Below are 24,621 nucleotides of genomic sequence, written 5' to 3'. Positions count from 1 at the left end.
GACCTTCTGTTGGCCCAGGACAGGAACCATTCCCGAAGCCAACTCTTCAGACATGGATTGGACTGGAAAATGGGTTGGAGAGGGTTGCTTGTAAGGAGTGAGCTTCTTGGATCAGGTGGACACTTGAGACTATGTTGGCATCTCATGCCTGGAGGGGAGTTGAGAGGGTGGAGGGGGTTAGAAGCTGGCGAAATGGACATGAAAAGAGAGAGTGGAGGGAGAGGGTGGGCTGTCTCATTAGGGGGAGAGTAATTGGGAGTGTATAGCAGGGTGTATTCTGGGGAGCAGGGTGTATATGGGTTTTTGTGTGAGAGGCTGACTTGATTTGTAAACTTTCACTTAAAGCACAATCAAAATTATAAAAAACAAAAACAAAGGTTGGCAGTTCAAAGCTGCTCAGTGGCACCATGGAAGAAAGACCTGATGATCTGCTTCCGTAAAGATTACAGCCAAGAAAATCCTATGGACCTCAGTTCTACTCTGTAACACAGGAGTTGGAATTGACTCAACAGCAACAGGTTTAGTTTTTTTGGTTTGCCACAGTAATCAGGGGCAATGGTGGTTCAGTAGTAGAATTCTCACCTTCTTTGCAGAATAGGTTTGATTCTCAGCCAATGTACCTCACGCACAGCCACCACCTATCTGCTAGCAAAGGTTTACATGTTGCTGTGATGGTGAACAGGTTTCAGCAGAGGGTCCAGTCTAAAACAGATTAGGAAGAAAAGCCTGGCAATCTACTTCTGAAAAATCAGCCAATGAAAACTGTGGATCATGACAATCTGATTCCTTTGTGTGTGAATCCAGGCCAACTGGACGGCAGCTAATAACATCTACAATCCTGCCAGTAGCTGTCAGAGCTGTCAAATCGAAGGCAATGATTCTATGTGAACAGAGTAGGTAACAGGCCTGATTGGGTGCAAAGTCTCCCTTCAAAAGAAACCAACGATCTGACTTACGCTTCAGTGAAGAACAGCACTGAAACAAAGCGGTTAAGGGAAATGATTCAGAGTAAGGTTCTCAATTATTTCAGTTATTCAAAATGCTTTCCCTTTGTAACAGCATAAATAAAACATTCTCTGCTACACTCAACTCCTGTACAAAAGCTGACACACCCGAAAGCATTTGAAATGCCCTGTTTGACTTTAATAGCAAGCATCAGCGGGAACTGATTACTATCTTATTTGAATTTCTAATTGTGCAGAGAGGATGGAAGAAGCCAACTAGAAACGACCAGATCATCTACATTACTTCAAAAGGAAAACTGTCTGTAGGATTAAAGGAGAATTTGCACTATGGGGTTCTGGTTTGCTCCAGTTTTGCAGAATCCATTGGGTGGAGGTGTTTTCCCCTCTGGACTGAGAAAAATAGCATTAGAACAGCATCTTTGCTTTGGACCAGCATCATTAGGAAGAAAACAAGTACTTTTGCAAGCTTGTGGCCTGACCTGGTGCCCTCCAAGGGAGCATAGCTTTAAGTGTTTGTCTTATGTGAAAGAGTAACCAACACTCAAACCCAACTAAAAAAATTCTTCCTTTATTTTGAAATTTAACTCTTAACTCTTTGAAGACCCAATGATTTTCTCCTTTAAATTTTTTGTTGATACTATGCGTATGGCACGCTGGTTAATAAAGTGGCTTAGAGGACATAGCTTATCATGGAACCAAAAGTTGTGCTTAGTAAGCATCATTTAAACACTTATTAATTATTAAATTGAGCCCTGAAGGGAAATGGAATTTTTTTTTCTAAAGTAGGGAAGGCATGTTGGCGGTGAGGATAGACAACCATTCACTTTCCTCACAGGATCTGTTGAATCAAAAGAGCAACTGCAGCCCTTCCTCCGAGATATGGCTGGGGCAAAGGCACGGGAGGCTCTCTGGACGGGCGAGGCGGTGGGGTCATTCATGGAGGGCAGTAGCCCTGAGAGAGAGATCAGCTAGTGAAATGGAACAAATTACTAGGCAGAAGGAAATAAGTGAGAGAAACGGGAAGCAACTTACAGCAGGGCCCTGGGGAGTTGGAGGGCAGCAGGGCAGGGGGTGGGGATGGGGAGGGGGGTAAGGGCCTTGGGGGGGGTGTGCCTATAATTTTCCAGTTAAACTACCTAGTCACATTTTTGCTTTTTTACTTTTTGTTTTGACAGTTTAAACCATGTATTAGATGGAATCAGTGTTTGTCTGCTCTTACAGGTTCTAAAAAAAACTAAACCAAAAAACAGCTGCCACTGGGTCACCTCCAACTCACAGTGATGCCGTGTGTGTCAGAGAAGAGCTTTGCTCCATAGGGTACACACATCCCATCCCATTAGAAGTCATTGCAGTTATTTAAGAATGAAATAAAAAATATATAGTTTTCTTTCAACTTATTTGTATTAGTTTTTCAAATGGTTTCTAAGTTGCTCTGACATAAATACACAATAAGTGATTTAGACACAACTCCTCAATAACAACCTTTAGGCTTTTCTTTTGACCTAGGGACACCATGAAAAAATTACTGAGATACAACTTAACATGCTGTGAACCAAGAAAGTTTGGGAACCTCTGCCCATACTGTCAGAAATCCAGGTTCCCTGGGTTTTGTTGCTTTACATCCCTAGGGGATTTCTTTGTTCCCCATGGTCTGCGAGAGACCTCACTGTGACAGGAGAAAGGATGAGAGGACATGCTCCTTCCTTTTAAGGGCCCGCCTGGCAGGTGGACTCATCACATGTTCACAGTCCACTGGCCAGAGCTTAGTCACATGGCCATACCTGCAAGGGAGGCAGGGAAACTGTATCCTACGTGGCTATGGGCCCAAATTGTGGGTTTTATCATTGTTAGCTGCTGTTGAGTCGATGCTGACTAGTGACAACCTAATGTAGAACAGACAAAATATTGCTCAGTCCTGCATATCCTCCCAATTGCCAGCATGTTCAAGTCCATCTTTGAGGCTGCTGTGCCAATCCATTAAACCTAGGGGCTCCCTTACCCTCTTTGCCCTCTATTTTACTTCTTTCTTCAGTGATTGATCTCTCCTGATGACACACTCAAAATAAGAAAGTTGGAAAATATTCTGTTGAAATCCATAAGGTTTTCATTGACTAGTTTTTGGAACTAGATTCCCAGGCTTTCTTCCTAGTCTATCTTAGTCTGGAAGCTCCACTTAAACCTAGCCACCATGGGTGATCCTCCTGCTATTAGAAGTACTGGTGGCACGGCTTCCAGTATCACAGCAACATGCAAGTCACCACAGCATGACAAACTGACAGATGGGGGGGCTATTACTGCGGACAAAATAGGAGGGTGGATATAGGGGGACAGCTTGCTGCCTCTGCCACAGGTCACACAAATAGAGAGCCAAAAACCAAACCCAGTGCCGTCAAGTCGATTCCGACTCATGGCAACCCTATAGGACAGAGTAGAACTGCCCCATAGAGTTTCCAAGGAGCATCTGGCAGATTTGAACTGCCGACCCTTTGGTTAGCAGCTGTAGCACTTAACCACTACACCACCAGGGTTTCCAAAATAGAGAGCAAAGGTGCTTAACTCTTCCACTATTAATATGTATTAATATAGTCAACACTAATAATATCCATTGTGGTCAAGTTGATTTTGACTCATAGCAACCTTGTAGAGTAGAATTGCCACATAGGGTTTCCAAGTAGTCTGCCACATCTTTCTCCCACAACTGGCTGGGGTGTTTGAAATTCCAACCCTTTGGTTGGCAGCTGGGCATTTAACCACTGCACCACCAGGGCTCAACAGTAATAATAGTAATCACTAAGTGGACTGAAGGAGGGCAGCAGACTCTGGGAGCGATAAAAGGTACAATAGAGGGCTTGGAACACTGGCAGCACTAACAAGTGCTCCTTCCTCTGCTATATTCGTAACTGAAATGTCACATATTGACATAAACGTCTGTCCACAAGTCAGGTCACTGCTCCTTTGTATCATGTTCTCCTTCCTGTCTTGGCTTCCCCCGTCTTGCTGCTGCCATCACAGAGGGGTGATATGGGAAAGTCACACTCCCTTGACCAGCTCTGCCCCTTACTTTCCCATGACACCATCACACAAGGCTGGAGATTTAAATAGTTACTAGTGAAGGATTTAGGAGTGACTAAATGAGGTTATCGTCACTCATCTGTCAGTTCGAGGTACTGTAGTGGCTTGCATATTGCAATGATGTTGGAAGTCATGCCACCAGTATTTAAAATACCAGCAGGGTCACCCTTGGTGGACAGGTTTCAGTGGAGCTTCCAGACTAAGAAAGATTAGGAAGAAGCACCTGGTGATCTACACCTGAAAAAATTGGCTAGTGAAAACCTCATGAATAGCAGCAGATCACTGCCTGAGACAGTGCAAGAAGATGAGCCCCTAGGTTGAAAGGCACTCAAAATATGACTGGGGAAGAGCCGCCTCCTCAAAGTAGAGTCAACCTTAACGACCTGGATGGAGTAAAGCTTTCAAGACCTTCAAGTGCTGATATGCCACAACTCAAAATGAGAAGAAACAGCTGAAAACATCTATTAATAGTCAGAACATGAAACATGCAAAGTATGAATCTAGGAAAATTGGAAGTCGTCAAAAATGAGATGGACACTTGAAGATAGATATCCTAGGGCATTAATGAGCTGAAATGGATTGATATCGGCCATTTTGAATCAGAAAATCATATGGTCTACTATACTGGGAATGACAAATTGAAGAGGGACAATGTTGCATTCATCATCAAAAAGACCATTTCAAGATCTATCCTGAAGTACAACACTGTCAGTGATGGCATAATAGCCATAGGCCTAGAAGGAAGACCAGCTACTACGGCTATTATTCAAATTATGCACCAACCACTAAGGCCAAAGTTGAAGAAATTGGAGATTTTTAACAATTTCTGTAGTCTGAAATTGATCAAATGCATTCAAATGCATTGATCATTACTGGTGATTGGAAGGTGAAAGTTGGAAACAAAGAAGAAGGATCGGTAGTTGGAAAATAGGGCCTTAATGATAGAAATGAGGCCGGAGATTGCATGATAGAATTTTGCAAGATCAACTACCTATTCATTGGAAATACCTTTTTCAACAACATAAGTCATGATTATACACGCAGACTTCCCTGGATGGAATACACAGGAATCAAATCGACTACATCTGTAGAAAGAAAGAATAAGAATAAAACTCATTGCATCAAGTCAATTCTGACTCATAGCAGCCCTATAGGTCAGAGTAGAACTGCCCCACAGGATTTCCAAGAAGCCCTGGTGAATTCAAACTGCCAACCTTTTAGTTAGCAGCCTAACTGTTAACTATTGTGCCACTAGAACTTCCACATCTGTGGAAAGAAAGAATGGAGAAGCTCAACATCATCTGTCAGAACAAGGCCGGGGGCTGGCTGTGGAAAAGAGCAACAAATTGCTCGTACGCAAGTTCAAGTTGAAGCTGAAGAAAATTAAAACAAGTCCACAAAAGCCAGAGTATGATCTTGAGTCTATCTCACTTGAGTTTAGAGACCATCTCAAGAGTAAATTTGACATTGAACTCTAATGACCAAAGACCAGACCAGTTGTGGGATGATATCAAGGACATGATACATGAAGAAAGCAAGAGGTCATTAAAAAGACAGGAAGAAAAGAAAAGACCAAAATGGATGTCAGAAGAGACTCTGAAACTCACTCTTGAACACAGAGTAGCTAAAGCAAGAGGAAAAAGTGATTGAAGTAAAAGAGCTGAACAGAAGATTCCAAAGGGAGGTTTGAGAAGACAAAGTAAAGTATTATAATGAAATGAGCAAAGACCTGGAGTTAGAACAGCAAAAGGGAACAGCATGCTCCACGTATCTCAAGCTGAGAAAACTACAGAAAAAATTCAAGCCTCGAGTTGCAATATTAAAGGATTCTATGTGGCTAAGAGCTAGGGCTGCCAACCAAAAGGTTGGCAGTTCAAATCCACAAGCCACTCCTTGGAAACCCTATGGGGCAGTTCTACTCTGTCCTACAGGGTCACTATGAGTTGGAATTGACATGACAGCAATGGGTTTGTTTTTTGGATGGGCAAAATATTGAATGACACAGGAAGCATCAAAAGAAGACGAAAGGAATACACAGAGTCACTGTACCAATAAGAATTGGTGGACATTCAAACATTTCAGGAGGTAGCACATGATCAAGAACCAATGGTATTGAAGGAAGAAGTCCAAGCTGCACTGAAGGCATTGGCAAAAAACAGGGGTCCAGGAATTGACGGAATAACAATTGAGATGTTTCAACAAACAGGTACAACGCCAGAAGCGTTCACTTGTCTGTACAAAGAAAGGTGGTAGACAGCTACCTGTCCAACCAACAAGAAGAGATCCATATTTGTGCCCATTCTAAAGTAAGGTGAGCCAACAGAATGTGGAAATTATTGAACAATATTATCACAAACAAGTAAAATTTTGCAGGAGATAGTTCAAAAATGTTGCAGTAGTACCTTGACAGGGAACTACCCCAGAAATTCAAGCTAGATTCAGAAGAGGATATGAAACAAAGGATATCGTTGCTGATGTCAGATCAATCTTAGCTGAAAGCAGAGACTACTAGTAAGATGTTTTATTGACTATGCAAAGGCATTCCACTGTGTGGATCATAACAAATTATGGATACCATTGTGAAGAATGAGAATTCCAGAACAGTTAATTGTTCTCCTGTGGAACCTGTACATAGACCAAGAGACAGTCATTCGAAAAGAACAAGGGATATCACATGGTTTAAAATCAGGGAAGGTATATGTCAGGGTTGTGTCCTTTCACGGTAATTATTCAGTCTGTATGCTGAGCAAATAATCCAAGAAGCTGGACTGTATGAAGAAAATTGGGGCACTAGGATTGGAAGAAGACTCATTAACAACCTGTGGCATGTAGATGACACAACCTTGCTTGCTGAAAGCAAAGAGGACTTGAACCATTTACTGATGAAGATCAAAGACCATAGCCTTCAGTATGGATTATACCTCAACATAAAGAAAACAAAACTCCTCACAACTGGAATAAGCAACATAATGATAAAGGGAGAAAACATTAAAGTTATCAAGGATTTCATTTTACTTGGATTCACAATCAATGTCCATGGAAGCAACAGTCAAGAAATCAAACAACATATTGCATTGGGCAAATCTGCAAAAGACCTCTATAAAGTGTTAAAAAGCAAGATGTCGCCTTGAGGTCTAAAACGCACCTGACCCAAGCCATGGTATTTTCAATTGCCCCATGTGCATGCAAAATCTGGACAATGAATAAAGAAGATCAAAGAAGAATTGATGTTTTTTAATTATGGCGTTGGCAAAGAATGTTGAATATACCATAGACTGCCAGGAAAACAAACGAATCTGTCTTGGAAGAAGTGCAGCCAGAATGTTCCTTAGAAACAAGGATGGCGACACTTCATCTCACGTACTTTGAACATGTTATCAGGAGGGACCAGTTCCTGGAGAAAGACATCGTGCTTGGTAAAGTAGAGGGTCAGTTTAAAAGAAGAAGACCTTCAATGAGATGGATTGACTCAGTGACTGCAACAATGGACTCAAACATAGCAACTATTGTGAGGATGGTGCAGGACCAGGCAGTAACTGCTAGATTAGATCCTCCTTTCCCACCAGTGCAGTAACATAAACACACAGCAGTATGTTTCTCAACATCCCAAAAGCCAACTGTCTGGATAGAAGATGGGCTTTCCTAAAGGGAAAACTTTCTCAGGGCCCATCTCTAAGGGAAAAACAGAGCAGAATGGCCTTCAAGACAGGGACGCAGAATTAGGAATGGGGTGTGAAGTCTTGCCATCCTCGTTTCTAAGGAGCATTCTGGCTGCACTTCTTCCACTCATGGGAAACAAGGATCTAATCTAGCAGTTACTCTCTTAGAAGGTTCATCCTGGGCTCGGGGTGCTTGGTTTATGCTCCTTCTACAGTTACTACGATTATCACACAGTTTGTTGCTCACTTTAGGGACTCTCCTACCAATCCCACAAGTCAGGCACAGAAAATCAATCACAGTGACAACTCTAACTCTGACTCTGACTCTGACTCTAACTCTGACTCCGACTCTGACTGCTCTAGCTCTAGCTCTAGCTCTAGCTCTAGCTCTAGCTCTAGCTCTAGCTCTAGCTCTAGCTCTAGCTCTAGCTCTAGCTCTAGCTCTAGCTCTAGCTCTAGCTCTAGCTCTAGCTCTAGCTCTAGCTCTAGCTCTAGCTCTAGCTCTAGCTCTAGCTCTAGCTCTAGCTCTAGCTCAACTCTAACTCTAACTCAGGGAAATCCCATATCCCTTTATTCAAGATCCCAGAGGACAATGTGACATAAAACCAAGAGAGCAGGACCAGGTCTCTGTGGTTCTGAGCCTGCCCCATCCACTCAATTCAATGCTTTATATACATAGCTTTTGGGAACTCCACTGAGCTGTCCTGTGTTGCTAATCCTCCCTCAGTCCTGCTAAGCAGGAAGCAAGGAGTTTGTTTGAACATGTACATCATGATATCGACCTTTCGACCCTTTTCCTACATTGTATCCACTGAATAAAGGGCAAAGACACCAGACACACAGTCAGAAGTATGTGCTGGCCCAGCCCAGGAAATTCAGTCTAGAATAATGCCACAGCATTTCCACAGGCCAGCCGAAATAGGTCTCAGAACTCCAGATTTGGTCCCCTTCCAAGACCACACATCTGTATAAGGCAAGGCTCTGGCTCCTCATTCTCCTGGTGGTTAACTATTGGAACACACACACAAGCCTCCGAATATTTAAGAGAAACATTTTTCCTAAATACCATGTAATCTATAATGATTCCCCTACCTGCAATTAAGCAGTATAGAGACAGTTCTATTTTTGTTCACATTTCTGTGTTTAGAACCAAAGCTCCCAGAAGCCTTCAGTACATCGGAACCTGGCCCATTATCAGTCTTTTCAAACAAAACTAACTACGCTCCAACTACACAAAGATCTATCTGACTGAATCTTTGAAATTACAGCTTTGAAATTGCCTTTGACCAGATCAAATTTTTAGGTGTGATATCCTCTCCTATTAGTGCACATGGCGGGTGATATATATGGATTTATTATTCCTCTTGACGCAGAGCAAACCCCAAGCAGTTAGGGGACATTCTATTAAAAGCTAGAACCCTGGGAGCCCAGTGGAGCAAGAAGCAGCTTCCCTCCTGGCCTGAGGAATTACCACAGGTTTGGCAGTGTCTACAAAGGAACATGCTTTGGATTGCCCAGGCTGCAGCAGGCTTGGCAGCAAAACCAGGCTTTGGCAGCAACACGGCTACCATGATAGTCACTGGGGAGCCTGGAACATCCAGCAAGGTGAGGAGATCCAGGACTGACCCTCAAGACATCCATAGGTCTCCTGGCTGTGTACTGGAAGGCAGTCTAGAGCAAAGGGATAGGGCTATGAACTTTCCTAATCTGGGCATGTAAATTTTCAAGCAGTGTATTCTAGGGCTTCCAGGGGAATTAATTACATTACTTACATATCCAACTGGGAAAGCAGGACATATGGTTCTATATAATTTATTTTTCTTCAAAAAATCACTAGGAGGTAAGTGCTGTTTTTATTCTCCATTTTAAACCAGTTTCCATCAAACTGATTCCTACTCATGGAGACCCTGTATGTGTCAGAATAGAACTGTGCTCCACAGGGTTTTCAACGGCTGATTTTTTGGAAGTACATTGCCAAGCCTTTCTACCAAGGTACCTCTGGTGGACTCAAATTTCCAATGTTTGGTTAGCAGATGAGCATGTTAACTACTTGCACCACCCAGGGACTCCATTCTCCATTTTACACAAGAGGTAAATAAAGGTTTAGTTAAGCCACACAGCTAATAAATGGGAAAATAAGACCTGAGCCCAGATCTGCTGACCCCAAGGGCCTTGTTCTTCCAGCATGTCCCACTGCCACTCATGGCTGTCCACACTGAGTGATAGACATCATCATGGCACAACTTCTCCAGGTGTCCTGCTCTGGGTCACACTGAGCCTGGGCCCCTCCTATAGTAAAAGGAAGACCCCCACTTAGATCTGGCTCCTGTAATGAACTCCATTTAGATGCTCAGTGTTTGTGTTTCAACAAATGTTTATCAAACACCCACTCTGTTCTCAGGACTATGCTCAGCTTGAGGCGATAACACGATTTCTAGCAGGATCCATGCTTTTTAACACATCTTGCCATCTGGGTGGGGAAACAGAACAGCATAGATAACAGTGGTCAGTGATACAAAGCAGTTTACTGTGAAGGACTAACTTACACAATACTGACTCTAATTTTTATAAGAGCTCAGAAGAAAGAGGTGAATGTGGCCTGTAGTAGTACAGGGAAGGCTTCATGAAGAAGAAGGGTCTTGAACCAAATTCTTAAGGATGTGTGGGATTTGGATAAGTGAAGATACTTGGACACCCTTACTAACCCTCTATCCCCAAACCAAGCACCCTGGCTGGTTGTTTCTTTTAAAGCCAGCTATGCCAAGTTATGTTTTTAGTTTTCTTTCTTTTTTTTTTTTTTTTTTCCAAATTCCAAACATTCTGCATTTGGAACAAAATGATATAAACATGATTTCCTTTTTTTAAATTTTGCTATGGAAAGTATCTAACGTTGTGTCATGAACTTTTCCAGTCAATGCTCGTGGGATGCCTTGTGATTTCTTAAGTGACCACTCTGGCCTACCAAAGAAAAAAAAAAGAAACAGTTGCCGAAGAGTCAATTCCAACTCATAGTGGCCCTATAGGACAGAGCAGAACTTCCCCATAGGGTTTCCAAGGACAGCCTGGTGGATTCGAACTGCTGACCTTTGGGTTAGCAGCCATAGCCCTTAACTACTACGGCACCAAGGTTAGAAGTAATTTCAGTTTAGGATCAATATGCCTAGTTCTAGAGGCCTATTCTAGCCCTGGTGGTGCAGTGGTTGAGTGTTCAGCCGTTAACTGAAAGGTCGGCAGTTTGAATCCACTAGCCACCCCTTGAAAATCCTATGGGGGAAGTTCTCTGTCCTATAGGGTGGCTCTGAGTCAGAATCAAGTTGACGGCAATGGGTATTCCAGCAAACTATTTTAGAAAAACAAAATCTGTTTCTCTTTCCTAATTTTTAACAGGATGACCAGAAGGCCTTTAAAGGAAAGCAGAGGTTTACCCGTGAGCTGAGTTTTACTTCAAAGCTCTCTACCCATTTCTAAGAATGCTCTATTCTCAGGAGTACGGCAGTGTAGAGCCAAACTCTACTACACAACCCAAACATTTGGCTTTCTTGGCCCTCAAATCCCAAACTGATGCTCTGCTAGGGGCTCAGAGTGCCCTAGCCTCAGCAGTGCCATGAGCTCAGCCCGCTGAGTAGGTGCCAGCTGGGGAGGGGTGCAGGATTACTGAGGTATCTCTGGGTTTGTCCCCTAACACAGCATGCTTAGCCTCTTTAGCTCTGAATGGGTATTGACAATTGCATGTTTTGCTACATTGCAAGAGTAACTGAACTGAGATTGGGTTAAATAAAACAACCACTGCCCACGGGAAAGACTTCAATAGAAAGGATGATCTGGGGGAGGCTCCATTTGGACAAGGGATTTCAGAAATGATCAGTTGCCACCAAGACTTGCTAGCCTTTGCTAGATTTGCTACAAGGAAATTATCTTTTGTTCAGTAATGATGGTACACACAATGTTCCCCATGCACCTCAGAGCTGGACACAAAAGAAAAAGGAGGGAACCCCAGGAGCCGGTGGGGATAGATCCATAGAGAAGAGTTGAGGCCAAGGAGAAATCATAAAAGAATACCAGAAATTCATCCTTATTCACTCCGAGGGGAAACTTGACCGTGGTCATATTTATTAAATCTTTCTTTCAGCCTTGAAGTGTTTGGGTGGCACAAATGTTTGCATTTGACTACTAACCTAAAGGTTGGCAGTTCGAACCCACTCAGCTGTGCCACAGAAACAAGGTTTGACAACCTGTTTCTGTAAAGTTCACAGCCCAGAAAACCCTGTGGAGCAGTCCTACTCAGTAACACATGGCATTGCCTTGAGTTGGAATCAACTCCACAGCAATGGGTTTGGTTTTTGGTTTTCAGCCTTACGTGGTTCTGGAATCTATAACCCCAGGGCCATAGCAATTCCAGCCAAATCCCTAAAGCACTCGTTTCTTTCCTAGACAGTTGCTTCCTAACTTGCCCCCACCCCCACCTCTAGTTTCTTTCTCTTTCGAATCTTTCCCACACAGTGGAACCAGATTAATCCTCCCAAATATAACGTGGCATGCAACTGTATTTATTCAGGACTTTTTAATGCTACCCCTTGACACAGACAGGACAGAGAGAACGGAAGTAGACTTTAGGCTCTGGAATCCAAATGTGCACTACAACCTGGCCAAACAGGCTGTTCCAATCTCATCTCATACAATTCTCTTTAAATGAGTCTCTGCCTCCTCCGGACTAGAGGTCACCTGTTTTGGTAGGCCTTTATCCCTTCTTTCTGATTTTCTAATTCCAGTGCTTTCTCAGCACCCTTTCTAAGTCCTATGTCCTCCATTAAGCTCACCTGTATCACCCTTACTTGAGGAATCCTGGCCCCAACTTCACCCCACTTAGGGCTGTTAGTGCTCACTTTGATCAAGGTTCCTTCCCCCCAAAGCAAAGGTCGAAACTCCTAAGCCATCTCCTACTGTGACATAAGACATTTATTTTTTCAATTTACCCAAGAAATGTATCTGGTTTCTATGCCGGCAGTAATGTTCCTGCTTGGAGTTTCTTGAGGTCAGAGGTCAGTGTCTCAGTCTTCTGGGTAGTTCAGGACTTACTATGGTCTCGACGGACATTTTCAGAAAAAAATTTTAAAAGTGGCCATTTTTTCTAATTCTGCACTGCAGTTTGTAGGCAAATATATTTCCAGTCTTCATTTAAATGAAAGGTTAAGTGTTTTACATAGCTATTGAATGAATAAAAGAATTTAGAGCTGGAACTGGTTAACTTCTAAAAAAAAAAAAAAAGTTAACTTCTAGGAACTTTAAAATAAAGTGAACCATAAAATTACCAAAAAAGCACCTAAAAAAAAAAATAAGAGCAAGCAAGAGAATAGTCTCATTGAAAAGCTAACTAGTCAATCTCTTCCTTAATCCATAAATCATAAATTTTTATATTTTTTAAGTCATCATCAAAACATACCTTTCCAGCCAGGCTAAATGTGGCAGTCTTTTAAAAGCTTATATAAAATATAAACGTAAGCCGAAGCTTAATAATGGGAAATCGTATTTGCAAAGGCTGGCCTTTGCAAAGCTGTTTGGTAAAAGCATTTTATTTTATTGACCAGTTTTATAGCCTTCATCAGGCAAATGCATAACTTGAAACTTTCTCTGTGTGTGTGTGTGTGTGTATTTGTGTGTCTTTGTTTCACAGAAAATCTTTAAGCACTTCTGGCAAGATAACCTGAGCCAGACTGTACAGACTCATTAAACGTAACTGTATATGGACGATATATATATATATATCACTGATAGACAGCTATTGGGTACATCTGGAAAATGCAAAAACATAACCTGTTCCTAAGGATATTCCTTTAGTTCACCTCCTATATATAGAAACTGCTGTTTTTTTTTTTTTTTTTATTGTTGTTGTTGTTGTTTTTTAAATCTTCTTGAAAGAAGGAAAATGTACTTTGGAATATCCATCAGGCAGTCACACCCTCCCCAGGACCTTGTCTTGGGAATCGTCTTGGGAACACAGTAACACTCTTTCCCATCTTTGATAAGCTTCCCTTTCCAATCTATAGTACTTCAATCATGAAGTACTGTTGATTTTTCTTCTAGAAGTCTCACTTCTTCCCCCCCCCCCTTTTCTTATTGTACTTTAGATGAAGGTTTACAGAACAAACTAGTTTTTCATCAAACAATACACACATTGTTGTATGACATTGGTTAACAACCCCACAACATGTCAACACTCTCCCTTCTCAAACCCGGGTTCCCTATTACCAGCTTTCCTGTTCCTGCCTGCCTTCCAGTCCCTGCCCCAGGGCTGGTGTGCCTCTTTAGTCTTGTTTTTTTTCACGGGCCTGTTCAATTTTTGGCTGAAGTGTGAACCTCAGGAGTGACCTCATTACTGAGCTGAAAGGGTGTCCAGGGGCCATACTCTCAGGGTTTCTCCAGTCTCTGTCAGGCCAGAGCTAGGATTCTATTCTACATTTTTCTCCAGCTCTGTCCGAGACCTTCTATTGTGATCCGTGTCAGAGCAGTCAGTGGTGGTAGCCGGGCACCATCTAGTTTTACTGGATTCAGTCTGGTGGAGGCCATGGTAGATGTGGTCCATTAGTCCTTTGGACTAATCTTTCCCTTGTATCTTCAATTTTCTTCATTCTTCCTTGCTCCCAAAGGGGTGAGACCAGTGGAGTATCATAGATGGCTGCTCACAGGCTTTTAAGACCCCAGATGCTACTCACCAAAGTAGAATGTAGAACACATTCTTTATAAGCTATGTTATGCCAATTGAGCTAGATACTGCCTGAAACCATGGTCCCCATAGCCCTCAGCCCAGCAATTTTGTCCCTCAGGGAGGTTGGATATGTCTATGGAGCCACACGACCTTGCCTTGTACAGGTTGTGGTGGCTTTACCAGTATTGTGTACTGTCTTACTCTTCACCAAAGTTTATTGCCTTGCTTTCCACTCCATTAGAAAGTTTTATAATTACACCGTTCATTTCCTTTTTTATTTTTCTGATGTTGTTGTCATTTACAGATTCCTTGTTGCAAGTCTTTTGGTTCTGGATAGTCCTTGAGAGTTCATTTCCTAAGCTGGTGTCTGGCTGGTATGATCTTGTGTCCTAGATTCAGGCTGTGGTCTGATGTTGTTTGTTCTCTGATCAAAGGACTCCCTTTAATAATTCTTATAAGTTTGATTTGGTCTTTACATATTCTCTTAATATCTGTTTATCTGGAAATATCCTAAATTCACCATCATATTTGAATGAAAGTTTTGCAGGATATAGTATTCTTGGTTGGCAATTTTTTTCTTTCGAGGATTTATATATGTCATCCCATTGCCTTCTTGCCTACATGGTTCCTGCCGAATAATCAGAGTTTAGTCTTACTGTTTCTCTTCTGTGTGTCACTTTTTGTTTTTCTGGAGCTGCTGTCAGAATTTTTGTCTTTGGTTTTAGTGAGTGTGATTATGATATGCCTTGGTGTTTTTCTTTTGGGGTCTATATGGAGTTTGTTGAGCTTCTTGGGTGGTCAGCTTTTCATCATTCATGGTATTAGGGAAGTTTTCTGTCAGCAATTCTTGAATGATCTTCTCTCTGTTTTCTGTTTTGTCTCCCTGTTCTGGAACTCTGATCACTTGCAAATTTTTGCTTTTGATTGTATCCCACATAATTCTCAGCGTTTCCTCATTTTTCTTCGTTCTTCTGATTTTTCCACAGAGTTGTAGCCAAGTGTTTGTTTTCAATTTCACCGAACCTGTCTTCCATTATTTCAAACGTGCTCTTCAGCTCTTCTACGACACTGTACATTTCTAAAATCTTGTTGTTTATCTTTTGGATTTCTAATTAATTTTGTGTGATTTCTAGTTGTGAATTTATTTGGACATTTTGTTCCAGTGTTATTTTCCTGAATTCTTCCTTTTTTTGTCTGTATTTTCCATGAATTTGTCTGCCTTTTCCACAAATTTGTCTGTTTTTTCCTCACTTTTGTCTGCTTTTTGCTTCAACTCTTAGATAGCTCTATTAGAGATTTGAATTCCCTATCAGGTAGTTCTAGTGCCTTTTCTTCTACTGGAAAGTTGTCTGGATGCCTACTGGAACATCCTGTCCTGTTTCCTTATATGTTTTGATATTGTCTGCTGTCTTTGGGACATTCAGTAGTTATTTTCTTTGTTTCTTGATTGTATATTTATTTGTTTTGTCCTGCTTTTTTGTTTTATTTGGTTAAGTCTGAGTGGGAAGGCTGTGCATTCTTTGTTGTTTGCTTGTCTGTAGTTGTGATACTTTTCACCTCCTTGTCCAATGGGCAGGGCCAGTCACTCAGCTATGGTGCAGCAGGGCAGGTCCAGCTGAAGGGGAGGGGCTGAGATGTGTTGTTTGTGGCATGTGCTGGGGCCAACAGAGTGGGCCAGGAATCAGTGCCAAGCAGGTTCCTGCAGGCTGTGCCTGTGCTGCTCAGGGGTGTGATGTTTGGTGCACCATGCAGGTAGGCAGGAAAGGGGGGAGGTTGTGATGCGTGGAGCTAATATGGGTATGGGAAAGAGGAGAGAGAAACAGGGGCCAAAAACAAACAAAAGAAAAAAAAAAAGTGCTAAGGGAGCTTGCCCTAGAAGTGGAGAGATGAGAAACCAAGAAAAGGAGAAAAGGAAAGAAAAAGAGAAGAAAAAATGGATAAAAATTTGAAAAAGAAAAAAATAATAAAGAAAAGATCCCCGGGTTCCCACTGGTGTGGCTGCAAAGACTGGGGAAGTGACTCCCAGGCTGTGCAGTGTAGCCTGGCTAGAGGGGGTATAGAAGCCACACAGCACCAGGTATTCAGGAGACAGGAAAAGAAGGTGAGTATAGACAGATGAGAACTGAGAAATAAAGGAAGACAGAAAGGGAAAAATGCAGCTGCTCAGATTAGGGGAGTGGCTCCTAAGTGATGCAGATCAGGCCAGCCAGAAGGGGCTCTCAGGTCTGAAAAGAGAAAGAAAAAAAAAAACAAACAAAGCAAAACAAAAGAAGCAAAAAAAAAAAAAAAAAGCCCTAGGAATCCCACCAGCATGGTGTTGCAGGCCGGGGGAGTGGTTCCCCAAACAAATGGGGCTTCACAGCCTTTCAAGAAGAAACAAAGATGGCACACGGAGCCAGGTATTCGAGAAAAGGAGGGGGAGGTGGTGGGAAGCACAGAAGAAACCAAAAGAAATGGAAAGAAGCAACAACAGCTCAGGGACCAGGCCAGTGTGAGCAGGGTGAAGCCAAGCAGCCTGGGGCAGAAGCAGTTGCCTCCTAGCCAAGCGACTGCAGCTGGCATGAAGCAAAGGAGGCCAAAGGGATGGGGCAGAAGGGTGGGAGTTAGGAAAGCATGTATCGCTTGTTACTGGGTGCTCTGTCTCCTGCTGGGAACTCCGTGAAGCTGCTTTTGTGCACTCTTTTCCACCGATCTGCAATGTGGATGGGGAGAATCCAAGTGGCATGGCCACTACACTTCCTGGCTGGCCAAGTCACTGAGGCCAGCCAGGAAGCTCGAAGGTAAAACAGCAGAGAAAGGATTGGGGGTGAGAAAGCGTGTATCGCTGTTCACTGGGTGCTCTCTCTCCTGCTGGGAGCTCCGTAAAGCTGCTCTCCCTTGCCCGCTGTCCGCCGATCCCCAACAGAAGTCCAAGCTTGCGAATCTGTGCTGCATTAGATGATAAGGCACGTCCTCAGGTATCTCTCTTTGTTCTCAGCCCTCTGTCAGTTTCTTATTCCATTAGGTGTTTGGTTGAGTTCTTTATCTCTTCATTTGACATTTTGGGTTCCAGGAGTGAAGTTTATCTCTGTTTTGCTTAGTTTTGGGGGGACTTTGCTGTGGAGGGATGGCGTGGTGCTTCTGTCTATGGCACCATGTTGGTTGAAGTCCTAGAAGTCTCACTTCTGTACTTTCCTCTGTATTCCTACTTGCTCGACCCTTATGTTGCCTTACCCTTGGGTGGTTATAAGAAGCTTTAGCTTCTCCCAGTGTCTCCAACTCCAGGTCACCCTCACACCAGATGAATTAAGTAAACCAACAACTGATGAATGGATAGATGAAGGAGGGAAGGAAGGAGATTTTCATTTATTGAATAAATAACTGAATTGTCTCCTTATTCTGTATTTATTTCCCTTTGCTACTTAGTCAATGACAACAACAACAAAAAATGTTTTGGTAATTATTGGCTAAAATCTGTTAGGGGATACAGAAGACATATATGACATTTTTTTTTTTTTCTTTTTACATCTGGGAGTTTTTAGTCTAGTTGGAGAAAAAATACTACCAAACCTTGAATAATTAGCAAACTATCATTTAAACTATATGGTAAGTGAAATAGGACATCAGATAACTGTGGGTGTAAGTATGTGAGAATAAAAGACACATGGAGATATTTCAAAAGGATAAAGTAGCTAGCTCACCTCACAGCACCTAGCATTGTACATAGTAAGTGTCTTAATCAAGAAAAGTGGTTGTGAAAAACAAAAACCCCTCAAGCTCAAGTAAACGAAGAGGAATTTATTCTAAAGATTCAGGAGCATCTTGCAGGACCAGAGCAGGAAGTATAATTGACCTCATGAAGACAACAGGAAAGCATCTGGAACCAGGTTACCTATTCTGTCACCGTCTCTTTTCCTGGGGCAACAGGGCCTTAACTGCTGCAAATGTGGAATTCTTTCTTATCTCTGGAAACCTGGTCAAAGATGGCTCCCCACAAAGGCATCTTCAACTCCTCAATTTACATGACTTTTAGCAACTAACTCTGGCTACCTACTCAATTATTTACCTGGAAAATCTAATGGGCTCAGCAAGGGCTGCTGCCTTGAAGGCAGAGTCACTGGGGCCCTCAGGCCTCTGTTGTGGGGCTGTGAGTGGGCAGGCTCTCTAAGCAGCATCTGGGGACAGGGAGGAAATTATTGGCATGTCTAGGACAAAAGACACTCAGTAAACACATACTCAGAGCCTATCTCCTGTCCCTGGTTGTACAAAGAGAGAATGTCTTTATTTAGTGAAAGACTTCTTTCTTCTCTGGAGGTCAGTGCCCTGGCATTTGAGAAGTAGAAATGTTTGTGATATATCACATTGCAATTGGCATGTTTATTTCAACATTAAATTAAGTCATCAGACTTGATTAATGGGCTTAGGTTTCAGAGTTACAAGTGTTGGGTAATGGAGCTCACCTGACACCCAGAAATAGTGCATTGATTTGCCTGGAATCTTCCATAGCTACAGAAGGAAAAGCCCCTCCTCAAGTGCTGTAATTACAGATGGGAACAAGGCAGGGCCCAGCCATCCAGTAAGCTCTGCCCCCAGCCCAGCCCCAGCCCACAGGCTCCTGAGGCAGCCTTCCTCGGGCACCATTGCTTCCATAGGTCCTCTCTAGAATGGAACTCACTTCTCAGGAAACACAACAATACAACAAAATTTAATAACGAAAATAGGAGCAAACAAGGCATTTTTGTGAAATAATGAGCAATCTAATTTGAAAATCCGCTGCATTCTTCTTACATTGTGTCAGGCTTGGATCTGATTTAGTTTACTTCTTCATACTGTCAACTACTCTTGCAATTCTTGGGAGTTCCAACAACCACAACCTGATGTTGTTGCCATTTCTTCAGTTACTACACATACAACCCAGAACTGGATGGAAGGAAATGACTGTGTAAATATGCCCCTCTTCCCCCTCATCTCTCCAGAGCTTCAACCACCCCTCTCAGTTTTTACAGGCCTACAGGAAGGCCAAGACCTGAGATCTTACTGGATCCCATTCCATCCCTTCGTCTGCTTTTGTCTCTTAGTCTCTTCTCCTGATTTACTTTGTTCAGTTTGATGTAGCTGAAAGAACAACAGAGGCTTAAATACCAATCCTAGTTCTGCCATAAACTAGCTTGTGTGACTTTGGGGAAGTTCCTTAATCTCTCTGGGCTTAACCTCTCTGAGGCCCTGTTATTATTGTTGTTGTCAGTTGCCATCAAGTTGGCTCCAACTCATGGCAACCATCTTCATGGTCACTGGTATGTCTGAATTCATTGTTGCGGCTATTGTAGTGGGTTTTAAACTCATTTTCCAGCACTATGTCGGATAGTATTCTATTGTGATCCATAGAGTTTTCATTGGCTAATTTTTTTGAAGTAGATTGCCAGGCCTTTCTCCCTAGTCTGCCTTAGTCTGGAAGTTCCATTTAAACATGTCTGTCATGGGTAACTCTGTTGGCATTTGAAATATCAGTGGCATAGCTTCCTAGGACTATGGGATTCTGCTCAGTCTCCCCTGAGCTGGCTTCAATTCGTGTTTTCTCAGAATTCATCACCTCTGATGTTCTCCCTGCTAGCTGTTGGAGCAGTTGGTGGGGTGGGGTGGCAGGGGAGAAGAAGCATGATATTTCTATATGCCTTTACAAAGCATCTATGTGTTTCTTATCCTCATACTAATCCTGTGACATAGGTTTTCTCACCCTCATTTTGTAGATGAGGAAACACTTTCTGAAAGGATAAATGACTTCCCAAGGTGTTATGGCTAGTAATTTATGGAGTTAGAAAACCAAGTGTTGAACTCAAGCTCAAAAGCCAATCCTCTTTTAGAACAACACAACTGCATGTTCCACACTACATAAACACCAGGCCTCCATGTTTGCTACTGGCCCCTTAGAAGGAGGAGGAGTGATCCTTGCAACATTAAGCAATGGTTTGAAGTTCACACTGCTACTGTAATGAATTGGATGCAGACAGGAAGATTAGGAAGGGAGGAGTACACTTAAGAAGCCAAAAGTGGTCACCATGAATGCTTATGAACCAACCCGTTCCTTCCTTGTTCCCCACCACAACCATTAGGGTAAACACTGTGGGTCCCAGCAGGCTGAGATCTACTGTGATTAAACCCAACAATTTAGTTGAGTTTGGGATTTAGAGGCCATAAAATTCCCCAATGACTTCATTCTCACTGGCTGCTTTGCTGAGAGGGGTCCAACCCAGTGCATCTAAAGGGCTCTAAGCCTGAAGTATACCTGCCCCACACAATTGCCTCATGTTCCTTGGTATTCTAGTTACTGTGATTATGTAACATATCACCCCAAAACTTAATGGCATAAAGTAACCATTTATTAGGCTCATGGATTCCATGGGTCAGGAATATAGATAGAGCACAGTGGAGATGGCTTGTTTCCGACCCACAATATCTGGGGCCTCAACAGGAAGACTCACAGGCTTTAGTCAGCTGAAGGCTTGCTCTCTCAGATATCTGGCAAAAAGAATCCTCCCTCCAGCCAGGAAATACATTTCCATACCATGAGGCCGTTTCCTGAGGACAAAAAACTAAACCAGTTACCACAGAGTCAATTCAACTCATGGCGACCCCATGTATGCAGAGCAGAATTGAGTTCCAGAGGGTTTTCATGGCTGTGACCTTTCAGAAGCTGACTGCCAGGCTTTCTTCGGAGGTGTCTCTGGGTGGGTTCGAACTTCCAACCTTTTGGTTAGAAGAGCTTAATGGTTCGCACTTTGGGGACTCTCTGAGGACACCACTTTCCATATATTCAGAAGATGTGAAGCACTCAACCCAACTCAGTCACTTAGTCCTCATTGAGGACTATTTGAGGAGTACACTTTTCTTTGGATTTCTGTATTGAAATTAGAACTAAGACTTCAGAGCAGTTTTTTATTAAGTTCCAAACAGTTGTCCAGACAATGTGTTCCAAGCAGCTAAAGATCCCTTGAAAATTGCAAAAGCACTGCCAGGCGTCTTAGAATTAAAGCAAGCTTTGTTTTTTCTACAGGCACTTTTTAGAAAATTCATAGCCTATAGAAGAAATTTTTTTTTTTATAGAAGAAAAGAAATGATAAGTCTAGAAGGGCTTGCAGTCTCCTATCTTAGAGAGCTAACAGCTTAGCCGCTGCAGCGACTTTCCACGGGAGAGAGACAGGGAGGGGTGCACGTGGCTCATCTCCAGGCCTGCTCCACGCCCACCCTTCTGTGTAGAGGAAGTCACAAATGAGGCCAAGAAACAGAGAGAAATGAACTTGAGAAGGAAAATGCAGGAGGCCTCGTCCAAATCAGAAATCACAAAGGAACAGCACAAAAGGACCCAGAGGCTCAAGGCTTATAATGTATTAGGTATGTTTCCGTAGTTGTCTGCCAAGATTACATTTCTGAACCGTTTCTTAACACTTGGCAAAGGGGCTTACATGTTTAAAACTTCTTTCAGGGCTGGGGAACTGGAAATATTACATCTGCAAGCGACAAACTTTAACTGTTTGTACAATAATCACTTTCATTTTCAAATATTTGAGGTTTTACAGGAACATCCTTCAGTCACCTAATCAAGCAAATGTCCAGAATTAATAGGACTTTCTTTACATTCTTCATGTTCTTCACATTTGAAATCCTTCTAGGTACTTAAACAAAAAACCCCACTGCTGTCAACTCAATTCTGACTCATAACAACCCTATAGGACAAAGTAGAACTGCCCCATAGGGTTTCCAAGGAGTGCCTGGTGGATTCGAACTGCTGACCTTTTGGTTAGCAGCTGTAGCTCTTAATCCCTACGCCACCAGGGTTTCCTCTAGCTGCTTAGTATCTGTATTTTCTGATATTCTCTTATTGAGGACAACAAAGTAATTGATATTTATTAAGTTAGTAACCTCTACGCTAGCTATGCTGGGCCCTATGGAGGAAACAAAACAAAAGTGCATAGAATATAATCTCATGCTAATTACTGGGCTAAATCTCGTAGACCTATTTAAGATTGGTTTAAAAAATGATGATTAAGCATTCAGTGGATATTGTACAACCATAAAATGATGATGCAGATCTATATAAATACGGATAACTGTCCATGTTATATAAAAAATAGCAAAGCGTTGTCACAGTTTTTAAAACACAACTGCAAATTCTTTGGCACTCCTCTCATTCAGAAGTGGGAACTTTGTGCCCTTCCCTTGAATCTGGGTGAGCTTTTTTTATTTTTTTTAATTTATAACATTTTTAAAACATTTTTATTGTGCTTTAAGTAAAAGTTTACAAATCAAGTCAGTCTCTCATGCAAAAATTTATATACACCTTGCTATATACTTCTAATTGCTCTGCCCCTAATGAGACAGCATACTCCTTCCCTCTACACCACATTTTCATGTCCATTCTGCCCGCTTCTGACACCCTCCACCCTCCCATCTCCCCTCCAGAGAAGAGATGCTAACATAGTCTCCTGTGTCTACATGATCCAAGAAGCTCATTCCTCACCAGTATCATTTTCTGTCCCATTGTCCAGTCCAATCCCTGTCTGAAGAGTTGGCTTTGGGAATGGTTCCTGTCTTGAGCTAGCAGAAGGTCTACAGACCATGACCACTGGGGTCCTTCTAGTCTTAGTCAGACCATTAAGTCTGGCCTTTTTATGAGAATTTGGGGTCTGTATCCCACTGCTCTCCTGCTCCCTCAGGGGTTCTCTGTTGTGTTCCCTGTCAGGGCAGTCATCAGTAGTAGCTGGGCACCATCTAGTTCTTCTGGGCTCAGGCTGATGTAAACTCTGGTTTATGTGGCCCTTTCAGTCTCTTGGGCTCAAAATTACCTTGTGTCTTTGGTGTTCTTCATTCTCCTTTGATCCAGGTGAGTTGAGACCAATTGATGTATCTTAGATGGCTGCTTGCTAGCATTTAAGACCCCAGATGCCACTCTCCAAAGCGGGGTGCAGAATGTTTTCTTAACAGATTTTATTATGCCAATTGACTTAGATGTCCCCTGAAACCATGGTCCCCAAACCCCTGCCCCTGCTACGCTGGCCTTTGAAGCAGTCAGTTCATTCAGGAAAAATCTTTGCTTTTGGTTTAGTCCAGTTGTGATGACTTTGCCTGTACTGTATTGTCTTTCCCTTCACCTAAAGTAGTTCTTATCTACTATCTAATTAGTGAATACCCCCTCCCTCCCTCCATCCCCCCCTGGAAATCATCAAAGAATATTTTCTTCTCTGTTTAAACTATTTCTTAAAATAGTGGTCTCACACAATATTTGTCCTTTTGCAACTGACTAATTTCACTCAGCATAATACCTTCCAGATTTCTCCATGTTATGAAATGTTTCACAGATTCATCACTGTTCTTTATTGATCCACTGCATTCCATTGTGTGAATATACCATAATTTATTTATCCATTCATTCCTTGCTGGGCACCTTGGTTGCTTCCATTTTTTGCTATTGTAAACAGTGCTGCAATAAACATGGGTGTGCATATATCTGTTCATGTAAGGGCTCTTATTTCTCTAGGATATATTCCAAGGAGTGGGATTGCTGGATCTTATGGTAGTTCTGTTTCTAGCTTCTCAGGGAGTGCCAAATCAATTTCCAAAGTGGTTGTACCATTTTACATTCCCACCAGCAGTGTATAAGTGTTCGAGCCTCTCCACAAACTCTTCAACATTTATTATTTTGTGTTTTTTGGATTAATGCCAGCCTTGTTGGAGTGAGATGGAATCTCATTATAGTTTTGATTTGCATTTCTCTAATGGCTAATGATCATGAGCATTTCCTCATGTATCTGTTAGCTACCTGAATGTCTTCTTTCGTGAAGTGTCTGTTCGTATCTTTTGCCCGTTTTTTTTTAATAGGGTTATTTGCCTTTTTGTACTTGAGTTTTTGCAGCATAATGTAGATTTTAGAGATCAGATGCTGATCGGAAACGTCATAGCTAAAAGCTTTTTCCCAGTCTGTAGGTAATCTTTTTACTCTTTTGGTGAAGTCTTTGGATGAGCATAGGTGTTTGATTTTTAGGAGCTCCCAGTTGTCTAGTTTTTCTTCTACATTCTTTATAATATTTCGTATACTGTTTATGCCATGTATTAGGGCTCCTAACGTTGTCCCTACTTTTTCTTCCGTGAGCTTTATCGTTTTAGTCTTTATGTTTAGGTCTTTGATCCATTTTGAGTTACTTTTTGTGCATGGTGTGAGGGATGGGTCTTGTTTCATTTTTTTGCAGAT

Source organism: Elephas maximus, chromosome 2 (genome assembly GCF_024166365.1).
Source record: "Elephas maximus indicus isolate mEleMax1 chromosome 2, mEleMax1 primary haplotype, whole genome shotgun sequence".
In the NCBI taxonomy this organism is placed as follows: Eukaryota; Metazoa; Chordata; class Mammalia; order Proboscidea; family Elephantidae; genus Elephas; species Elephas maximus.
Note: the sequence above shows the minus strand (reverse complement) of the source record.